The following is a 10215-nucleotide window of genomic DNA, read 5'->3' as shown; positions in this document are numbered from 1 at the left end:
ATAAGCATGGGAGATCCTTCCATCTTTCTGACATTTTCTTCAATTTCTTTTTTTCAAAGACTTGAAGTTCTTTTACATACAGATCTTTCACTTTCTTGGTTAGAGTAATACCAAGGTATTACATTATTTGTGACTACTATGAAGGCCGCCATTTCAATTTTGTTCTGAGCCTGTTGATTCTTTTGAATAGAGGAAGGTTACATGACCTGTTTGAGTTATTTTTATATCCAGCCACTATGCTGAAGTTGTTTATCAGCCTTAGTATTTTTCACGGAACTTTTGGGGCCAGTTAACAATGCTACCATATCATCTGAATAACATAGGATATTTTGAGTTCTTCCTTTCCAATTTCTATCCCCTGACCTCCTTTTGTTGTCTGATTGTTCTGGCTAGGACATCAAGTAATTATATTGAAGGGTAGGAGAGAGTTGGCAGCCTTGTTTAGTCCCTGATTTTTAGTGGGATTGCTTCAGTTTCTTTCCATTTAGTTTGATGTTGGTTACTGTTTGCTTTATATTGCTTTTTTACCATGTTTTGGTGTGGGCCTTGAATTCTGATCTTCCAAGACTTTTTAATATGAAGGTATATTGAATTTTGTCAAATGCCTTGTCAGCATCTAATGAGATGACCATGGGTTTTTCTTTGAGCATGTTCACAGTGAATTACACTTATTAAATTTCATATATTGAGCATTCTTCATTCCTCAGTTGATAGTTTCATATTTGATCATGATGGTTGATTATTTTGATGTGTTCTTGGATAGTTTCAGAGAATTTTTGTGTATTTTGTGTCATATTCATAAAAATTCCTTAAAGTTCTCTTTATATTGGTTCTTTTTGTGTGTTTTATGTATGTTTAATTGTGCCTTCATAGAGGCATCATATTGTGATCCTTATGTTTTATTTTGTGGTAGTTTGGACAGTATTGGTAGCATTTTTTTAATGAAATTATCATAGAATTCTCCACTAAAACATATGACACTGGGAATTTTTTCATTGAGAGTATTTAATAACTGCTTCTCTTTCTTGAGGAGTTATGATTGTTTAGATGGTTTATCTATCCTGATTTAACTTTGGTACTTGGTATCTGTCTGTTCAGAAAATTGTCCATTTCACCCAGATTTTCTAGTTTTGTGGAATATGGTTTTTTGTAGTAGAATCTGATGATTTTTAAATTCTCAGATTCTGTTGTTGTGTTCTCATTTCTTATATCTTTTTTTTTTTTCTTTTTTTTTTCATTTAGGTACTCTTTTTGGTGCCACATTATTAGTCTGGTTAAGACTTTTTATTGATCTTGTTGATTTTCAAAGAACTGTTTCTGTTTTTTTTTTTTTGATTCTTTGAATAGTTCTTTTTTGGTATTTACTTGGTTAGTTTTCTGTCCTGATTTTTTTCTGCCATCTATTCCTTTTGGGTGTATTTTGCTTTGTAGTAGACCTTTTGTACTGTCAAAGTGTTTGTTATATGTTCTCCAGTTTCTTTTTGGAGGCAATTTGAGTTATGAGTTTTCCTAGCACTGCTTTCATTGTTTGTGTCCTATAAATTTTGGTATAGTTAGCCTCATTTTTCAATTACATTTGAAAGGCTTTCATTTCTTCCTGACCAAGTTATTATTGAGTTGTTCCAAGTTTCTGTTTATGGGGTTTTTCTGTTGTTTTTTGTTGTTATTGAAGGCCACTTTATTTGTGGTGATTCTGATGGGATGCATGGATTATTTTAATCATCTGATGTCTGTTCAACCTTTTATAACTGATTATGTGCTCAGTTTTGGAGAAAGTTGTTGTTACTTAGAAAAAGTATGTTTCAAACTGTGAGAGGATGAATTTTCACTGATAAGGAAATTTGTGACAATTTGCTCCACATTGTCAATGCTGTGTTTAGCCATGAATGCTGACTTGGTGGAATTTTCTTGAACCATTAAATCATGCCTTATAAAAAAATCCACTGACATCATTTCTAAAGAAGTTCATATATACATATTTTGAGTTAGTTCTGGGACCACATTTTCCCAAATAGGCATCCTTCCAGGGACCTTAACTTTCAAAAACATGGTGATGTCATGGAACTAGCTAAACCATCTCCATTTGTATTTATCAACCAGTTTTCACATACACTGTGGACATCAGATGCAGAGTCCCAGGAAAACTGTCAAAGATATCCTAGAGGTGAGGAAATGCTTGGTAAATAAGAAGGAATGAATATACAGGCAGACTCTTCTTGGCCACAGAAAGAAAAGAATATTGAATATATAAATATTTGATTTGTTGATCTACCAGACACTTCACCATTCTACTGCCAAGGCTTAGGGAAAACCATGCTCACTTTAATTTTATTCTTCTTGCTTTTGAATATTCCACCTTGTCAGGTCAGTTTGATTCATCCCAGGTGCTTTTGGAGAATGAAGTAGAATGAAGAGAAGAATGGAAACCTGAAAACAGTTGTATCTTTATGCTCGAGTTGTGAAATGGCCGTGGAGAAAGAGTACTACTACAATATTCTCAGTACAACAGTATGCTTTTATATTTTCCTTTGTAAATGTCATCATGCCTGTTTCTCAAGTGTTCTAAGGATGGTGAGCAGGGCAATGCTATGAGTCTCCTGTCATGTTCATCATACCTGTTACTCAGGAAACAACACCAAATACTTTTAGAGACTTAATAATATTTTGTAATTTTAAAGTGACCCAGTTTTAATATTTCAAATTGACCTCCCACTGACAAGACCATAACTGAATTAAAAAAAAATCTTTGTTGATCTTTCACATATATCTCTACTCTTGACAGGTTTGATAGCAAGGTAGCCAGTGATATCTTCTCAAAAATTTCCCCACAAAATTTAATGAGTTTTATTCTTTGTGTGTACAGCCAAATGGTTTTTTGGAATGTGATGGTGATCCTTTGATCAGTATATAGTTTATAGTGCATGTCCATTGATACTTATTGTTGGTACAAAACCTTTCAATGGAAGTTTATCTAGGTATTCATTTACTATATCAAATTGTATGTCATTACTCTATCACTAGATGCTGCACTGCAAATTCCATTTTTGCATCATAGTTCCTCCGCACTTCATTGCTGTAAATATATAAACACTATCTTTTAAGTATTACAAATATGAATACCTACTGTCTCTTCTGAAAAAAAGAAGGAATGTATGGTCTTTATGTGAGTTTGTATTCTTTGATAGTTTGGTTTTTTAATAGGTGTCATATACTCTTTCCTTGTCACTTGTAAGAAAGCTGGTGCATTTGATAGGCTGGGTACCCATTTGAAAAACAAGGATACAGGAGATACATAGTAGTTCATACTGCCATTATATAAAAGGATGTGTCTTTTCTAGATAAGTTCAAGATATTTATAATCCTACACATGTTACATTTAACACATTTCCTTCAGAACTTTCATTAATATAGCTGACCTGAGTACTATATACAATTTTTTGATATTATGATTCAGAATTGTTAATTTCTAAACAACCACTTTTGAAGACTAAGTTATTCTGACAGCCCAAATAATTCAATGTTTTTCACATTTATATGCATGTTAGTGTTTGAGTTTTAGAGGTTCTAGCCTCAAATTTGTGTTTTCTGGTTATTGAAATTTAAAAGTATAAACTTTTCTTGTTGATAAAATAATGTTCAAAAGTATTTATTTTTATATATAAAGATACCACATATGTATAGTTTCTAAGGATAACCAGATAATATCTATGAGTGAATCTTTGAGAATGAAGGAAATATGACTGAATTCTTCCTGTTCAGATGATTTAAAATGACCTGGAAGAGATAGAAGCTATTACTTTTGGTGAAAATAAATAAAAATGGTATTATTCTATTACATCTGACTTTGTAGCCTTATTTTTATTCCAAAACCAACTAGGACTGTTTTTCATACTTTTATTTTATATTCTTTTAATTTATATACATGTATGACTAGGGGTATAAAAAATGTCTCTGCAATTTCTGATGTTTTAGATCTCTATTGGGATGGTAGTGCTGTGTTGTTGTAATTTGATATTAGTGAAAACGCTTAAAAGAAAAATAATATCACTGTTATATATTAATTATGAGAATATTAAATGCCTTTATAATTAAATCATAGGTAACAATTCTGGCTCATATGCCATGCCCTTTAATCACTGCATTCAGGGACATGGATCAGGGTGTATCCCCAAAAAGTTTTGAGGACAGACTTAACTTGAAAAGGACTTTAAAACCATATTATTCATTGTCTACTCATGGCCTAAATGAGTACTGCCTATTCATATAATTACAGATTATATTGACATATACCTTTTCTTCAAAAGTAATTACTTAAAATTAATTAAAATAAATATTCATGAAAATGCTTTTTTCAACCTGTAATTAATAAACTAGGGAACATAAAATAACCTGAGTATGACTATAAGGGGATATAGTAAGTTTATTTCCCATTAATTAAAATTATTTGTATATACAGGTGAAAAATATTTCTTGAGAAAGACTACTGTGCATTCATCAGGCATTCCTGCACAGCCTTATAAAGTGATATGAAATATAGAACTTCAATTGTCCCACATCACATGAATTTTATATATTTCTCAATGATTTCAAAAGTAAGACATGGTCATTTTTCATGTTTGACCAGAACTCTTGACAATATATTTGCCTTCATAACGAACAAACAGTAGAATGAAAAATGCTTAGATGTTCCAATAATACATCTTCTTTATGTGAGATTAACTCATTTGAACTTCCAAAGATTTGCCAGCTTGCACCACCATATACACATTATCTGAACCTTTATTGGCAATACATTGTATGTTTTAAATGGTTAGATGGGGCAAAACATCCTGTTCAAGATAATCATTGTTTTGCTTTCAAATGATATTTTCAGATCTCTACAAATAATAAACTCTCTAACAATTACAGAACAAATACTGAAAATCACCAGTTTGCTCTGGCCTTGGCTTTTTCCATGGATGAAATCAACAAGAACCCTGATCTTTTACCAAATAAGTCTTTACTATTTGACTTCCCATTTACAGTTGTAAAAAGTCACCAGAATTAACCACGCATCTCATGGGTTCAGTACAACGATATGATATTTTTCCTAATTATGTTTTGTAACAATGAGACTATGTGTACATTGTTGCTAATAGGACCAAATTGAAAAATATCTGTGATATTGGACATACCTGACCTTTTACAAATCCAGCAGGTAAAATTTTTGTAAGGTGGAGATATATGAAATAAGGTCTCCTTTGGTGCCATTCCCAGACCCTAAGAACAAAGTAAAGAGGTCAGCCATTCTATGACTATGTTGTTCTATATACTGATAGGATTATACTGAGAGATGGATAGGGGTTCCAAAATTACTTACTTGAAACAGAGATGAGGGAAAATGTAACAGATGATGAGGTTTTTGTTTTATTATGTTTTTAATTCTTTTTTGTAGTGGATATTTTCAACTAACATTTCAAATGTTCACCTGCTTTTCCTCCAGAACTCCCCTCCCCATACCCCTTATCTCTGTTTTCTTGAGGAAGATCCCCCCAAGCCATCCATTCCCACACAGCAGTGGCATTTCCCTATACTGGGAATCTAGTTTTCACAAGACCAAGGGATTCTCTCATATTGATGCCACACAATGCCATCATCTGCATAAATATGTGACCAGAGCCATGATTTCCCTCCAGTACTGCTCTTTAATTGATGGTTTCGTCCCTGGGAGCTCTGTAGTGTCTGGGTGGTTGATATTGTTGTACTTTCTAAGGGGGTTGTAAACACCTTTTAGCTCCTTCAGAACTTTTAACTCCTCCATTGTCATCCCCAAGCTCAGTCAGGTGGTTAGTTGCAAGCATTCTTATTTTGTATTAGTTAGGCTCTGCAGAGCCTTTCAGGAGACATCTATAATGAGGCCCTGTTAGCAATCACTTCCTTGTACCAATAGTGGCTGGGTTTAGTGGATTCATATGGAATGGATTCCCAGGTGGGGCAGTCTCTGGACAGCCTTTCCTTTATTCTCTGCTCCACTCTTTGTCCTTGTATTTATTTTGGGCAGGAGTAATACTAAGTTAAAATTTTCAGAAGTAAGGGTGGCTCCATCCCCCACACTGCGGCCTTGCCTAACCTCTGCATATAGTCTCTAAAGGATCTCCCTCCCCTTCTGACATTTCAGCTAATCTTATCCCTGGTGGTCCTGGGAGCCTCTTGCTTTCCAGGCATCTGGGACTTGCTGGTGGCTACCCTCAGTTCCCCATCTCCCACTGCTACACACCTCTGTTCCAATTCCTGACCCTCTGTATATCTTCTCTGTCACATCTCATAACTGATCCTGCTCCCTTTTCCCCTCTCACCCTCCTTTGTTCTCCCCATGTCACTCAAATCCTCTACCTCCCATGAGGTGAATATTTTATTCACCCTTCTATTAAGGACTGAAACATCCACATTTTGGACTTCCTTCTTCTTAAGCTTCATATGGTCTCTGCATTATGTCTTGGGTATGCTAAACTTTTGGGCTAATACCTACTTATCAGTGAGTGCTCACCATGAGTGTTCTTTTGTGACTGGGTTACCTCACTCAGGATATTATCTAGTTCCATCTATTTGCCTAGAATATTTTGCAGAAAATTATGTTTAAACATTTTTTTGAATGCATTCTACACCATGCTTCTTTTTGTGTTCTAGTTCCTTCAGCTTACTTATGGACCTTTCCATCCTGTCCTGAGTGACAATGAACAATTTCCTTATCTGTATCAGATGGCCCCTAAGGAAACATCTCTTGCCTTGGCCCTGGTCTCCTTCCTAATTCATTTCAGTTGGAATTGGATTGGGCTGGCCATCTCAGACAATGATCAGGGTAATCAATTCCTATCATATTTGAGAACAGAGATGGGAAAATATACAGTCTGCTTTGCCTTTGTGAACATGATCCCTGTCAACATGCAATTATTCATGACAAGAACTGATGTGTATTACAACCAAATCATCACATCATCCACAAATGTTGTTATTGTTTATGGTGACACAGATAGTACTCTTGCTTTGGGCTTTACAATGTGGAAATCTCTAGGTGTACAGAGAATATGGGTTACCACTTCAGAGTGGGATGTCACTACTAGTAAGAGAGACTTCACATTTGACAAATTCCATGGCATTCTTGCTTTTCAACATCACCATGGTGAGATTTCTGGTTTTAAAATTTTGTGTAGACATTGAACCTTTCAAATACCAGATAAATATCTCGTAAAGTTAGAGTGGATGTACTTTAACTGTGAAAATTTCAGCATCTAACTGTAAGACACTGAAGAACTGCTTTATACAATGAGTCATTTGAATGGCTAAGTGAACAGACTTTGACATGGCGCGTTTAGTGATGGCACTCATGACATATACAATGCTGCATATGTTGTGGCCCATGCCCTCCATGAGTTCTTTCTTTTCAACAAGGAGATAATCAGCAGAAGTACAGAGGGAAATGGCCCAATTCTGTGTGCTTGAAGGTAGTGTGTCTTCTATTTGATGGTATATTGAATAAACAATATCGTAGTTTTACTGTCTATCAGATGTCCAAACTCAGAGGTCTAGTAAATATTCACAAAAAGTAAGGATTTTATAACATTTTTCCTGCTGAGGTAAAAATGTTTGTATACATATGAAATGAAATGTCAGTTGAGTAGAATGAATTATTTGTAAATGAAGAAATTGATTTTGTGACATAGTACCTGAATATCATAATAATTTTCTAATACTTAAAACTTAACATTTCTTTCTCAAGAAGTATTTCATTGAAGAAGATTTTATTGGATTTAATTTTATTTGTTTACTGATATACTTTACATCCCTCTCACTGCTTTCTCCTGGTTTCTTTCTTTTCTTTTTCTTTCTTAACAAATTTTATAAGCATATTTTTACTTTAACCTTATCAAAATAACATCCTCTTCATATACAATGTCTGTAACTCAAAAATACTTCCAGGTATTTATTTATTTATTTATTTATTTATTTATTTATTTATTTATTATTTTTACATCTTGATCATTGATCACTGCCACCACTCAAGTCACCCTCACCTACAATCTCTCTGCCATTCCCTCCTCCCTTTCAAATCTCTGCAGGACTAAGCACATTATCTCCAATTGAGATCAGGGAAGGCGCCCCACCTTGAAGAACATATCCCATAAACTGACAACAGATTTCCAGATAGTCTACATTCTGTTATGTTGGGACACATATGAAAACCCAGTTGTACGTCATGGAAAAGTGTAGGAGGCTTGTTCCTGTCCCTTTATGTTCTTTGTTTGATTATAGAGTCTCTGGGAGCCTTATGGATCCAAGCTAGTTTACTTTAATGGTCTTTCTGTGGAGTACCTAGCCCCTTTTTGACCCTCAATATTCCCCCCAACTGTTCCAAAATAGTCCCCATCTCTAGTCACTGTTTAGCTCTGAGTCATGGAAGCTTCTCAATTTCCTGGAGTCTGGGACTATCTACTGGGTAATCCTAGTTCCCTATCCCCTACCGCCAAATTTTGATTCAATTTCCTGACCTTCAGTACTTCTCTCCTGTCCCTTCTAATACTTGATCCTCATTGCCTAATTTTCCCTCCTCCTCCTCTCTCCCTCTCACGTTTTCCCATTCTTCTACCTCTTGTGATTGTTTTATTCACTGCTCTAAGTAGGAATGAAAAATTCTCCACTTTGGTATTCTTTTGTCTTGAGCTTCATATGGTTTGTGGGTTGTATGGTGGGTATTCTGAGCTTTTGGGCTAATATGCACTTATCAATAAATAAATACCATGTGTGGTCTTTTGGGTTTGGTTTACCTCACTTAGGATGATATTTTCTACTCCCATCCACTTGGCTGCGAATTTCATGAAGTCATTGTTTTTAATAGCTGAGTAGTACTCCATTGTGCAAATTTACAACATTTTCTGTATCTATTCTTATGTATAGGAATATCTGGGTTGTTTTTAGCTACTGGCTATTATAAATAAGACTGCTCTAAACATAGTGGAACATGTGTCCTTATTTATGTTGGAGCATCTTTTGGGCATATGTCCAATAGTGGTATTCAGGTAGAACTATTTCCAATTTTCTGTGAAACAAATAGACTGATTTCCAAAGTAGTTTTACTAGCTTGAAGTCCCAACAGCAATGGTGGAGTATTTCTCTTTCTCCACACCGTCTCCAGGATCTGCTGTTACCTGTACTTTTGTTCTTAGTCATTCTGATCGGTATGTGAAGGATTCTAGGGGACATTTTGACTTTTCCTCTTTTCTGAAGAGCGAGGGATCAGGAGAGGTTAGGAGAGGAAAGGTGAAAAGGGAAGGACTAGGAGGAGAGGAGGGAGGGGAATATATGAATAGTAAATAACTCATTTTAAAAAGATTGTCCATGGTGGAATATGTTGTTATGTAGATCTATTGCATTGATTAACCTCTTTGTCCCTATACCAATATTATAAAATTTATATTAAGATTACTCTATTATGCTGATTAGGTTAGGGATGATGATTCCTTTGCAAGTTTGTTTATTGTTCAATATTTTTTAGAATTTTGATGGAAATTGCCTAGAATCTCTAGATTTCTTTTGGTAAGATGGCCTTATATCAGTGATACTCATACAGATTCATGAACATGGAGATCTTTACATCTTCTGATGTTTTTCTCAGTGTCCTTCTTCAGCAACTTGAACTTTTCAAATAGATCTTTCAGTTGCTTGTTTACAGTGGCACGATGATATTTTATGTTATTTGAGACTATTGCATATGGTGTTGTTTCTATAATGTAAGAATGTTGTTTCATTCTTGACTATTTTATCATTTTCATAATAGATAGCTACAGGTATTTTGGGTCAATTTTGTTTCCAGTTACTTGGCTGAACAAGTTTTTCAGTGGTAGGTATTCTCCTGTAAAATTTTGTTTCTCTCTCTCTCTCTCTCTCTCTCTCTCTCTCTCTCTCTCTCTCTCTCTCTCTCTTTTTTATGAGCAGTAAAGCAGCATTTACTTTAACTTGGGTATTTCTTATTTACATTTTTTGTTGCTATAAGTATACAAGATTGATTCTTTTTAAATTTTATATTAAGAAGACTTGCAAAGAAATAAAAATAACACATGAAAAACTTAAAAAAAAGTTGCTGCTTCTGTATACTATATCATCTCCAATTAGTGAAATTTTGAAATCTTCTTTTCCACTTTTTATCTACTTCATCTTTTATAGTTATCTTACCACTCTGGC

The 10215-nt window shown here is 34.5% G+C and overlaps 1 pseudogene; it reads left to right on the top strand.

Annotated features, from left to right (window-relative positions):
* Positions 1–2313: 2313 nt before the first annotated feature.
* Positions 2314–10215, top strand: part of LOC116893501 — a 28583-nt pseudogene continuing 20681 nt past the window's right edge.

Source organism: Rattus rattus, chromosome 2, assembly GCF_011064425.1.
Source record: "Rattus rattus isolate New Zealand chromosome 2, Rrattus_CSIRO_v1, whole genome shotgun sequence".
In the NCBI taxonomy this organism is placed as follows: Eukaryota; Metazoa; Chordata; class Mammalia; order Rodentia; family Muridae; genus Rattus; species Rattus rattus.
Note: the sequence above shows the minus strand (reverse complement) of the source record. Positions and strands in the feature narration are given on the sequence as shown.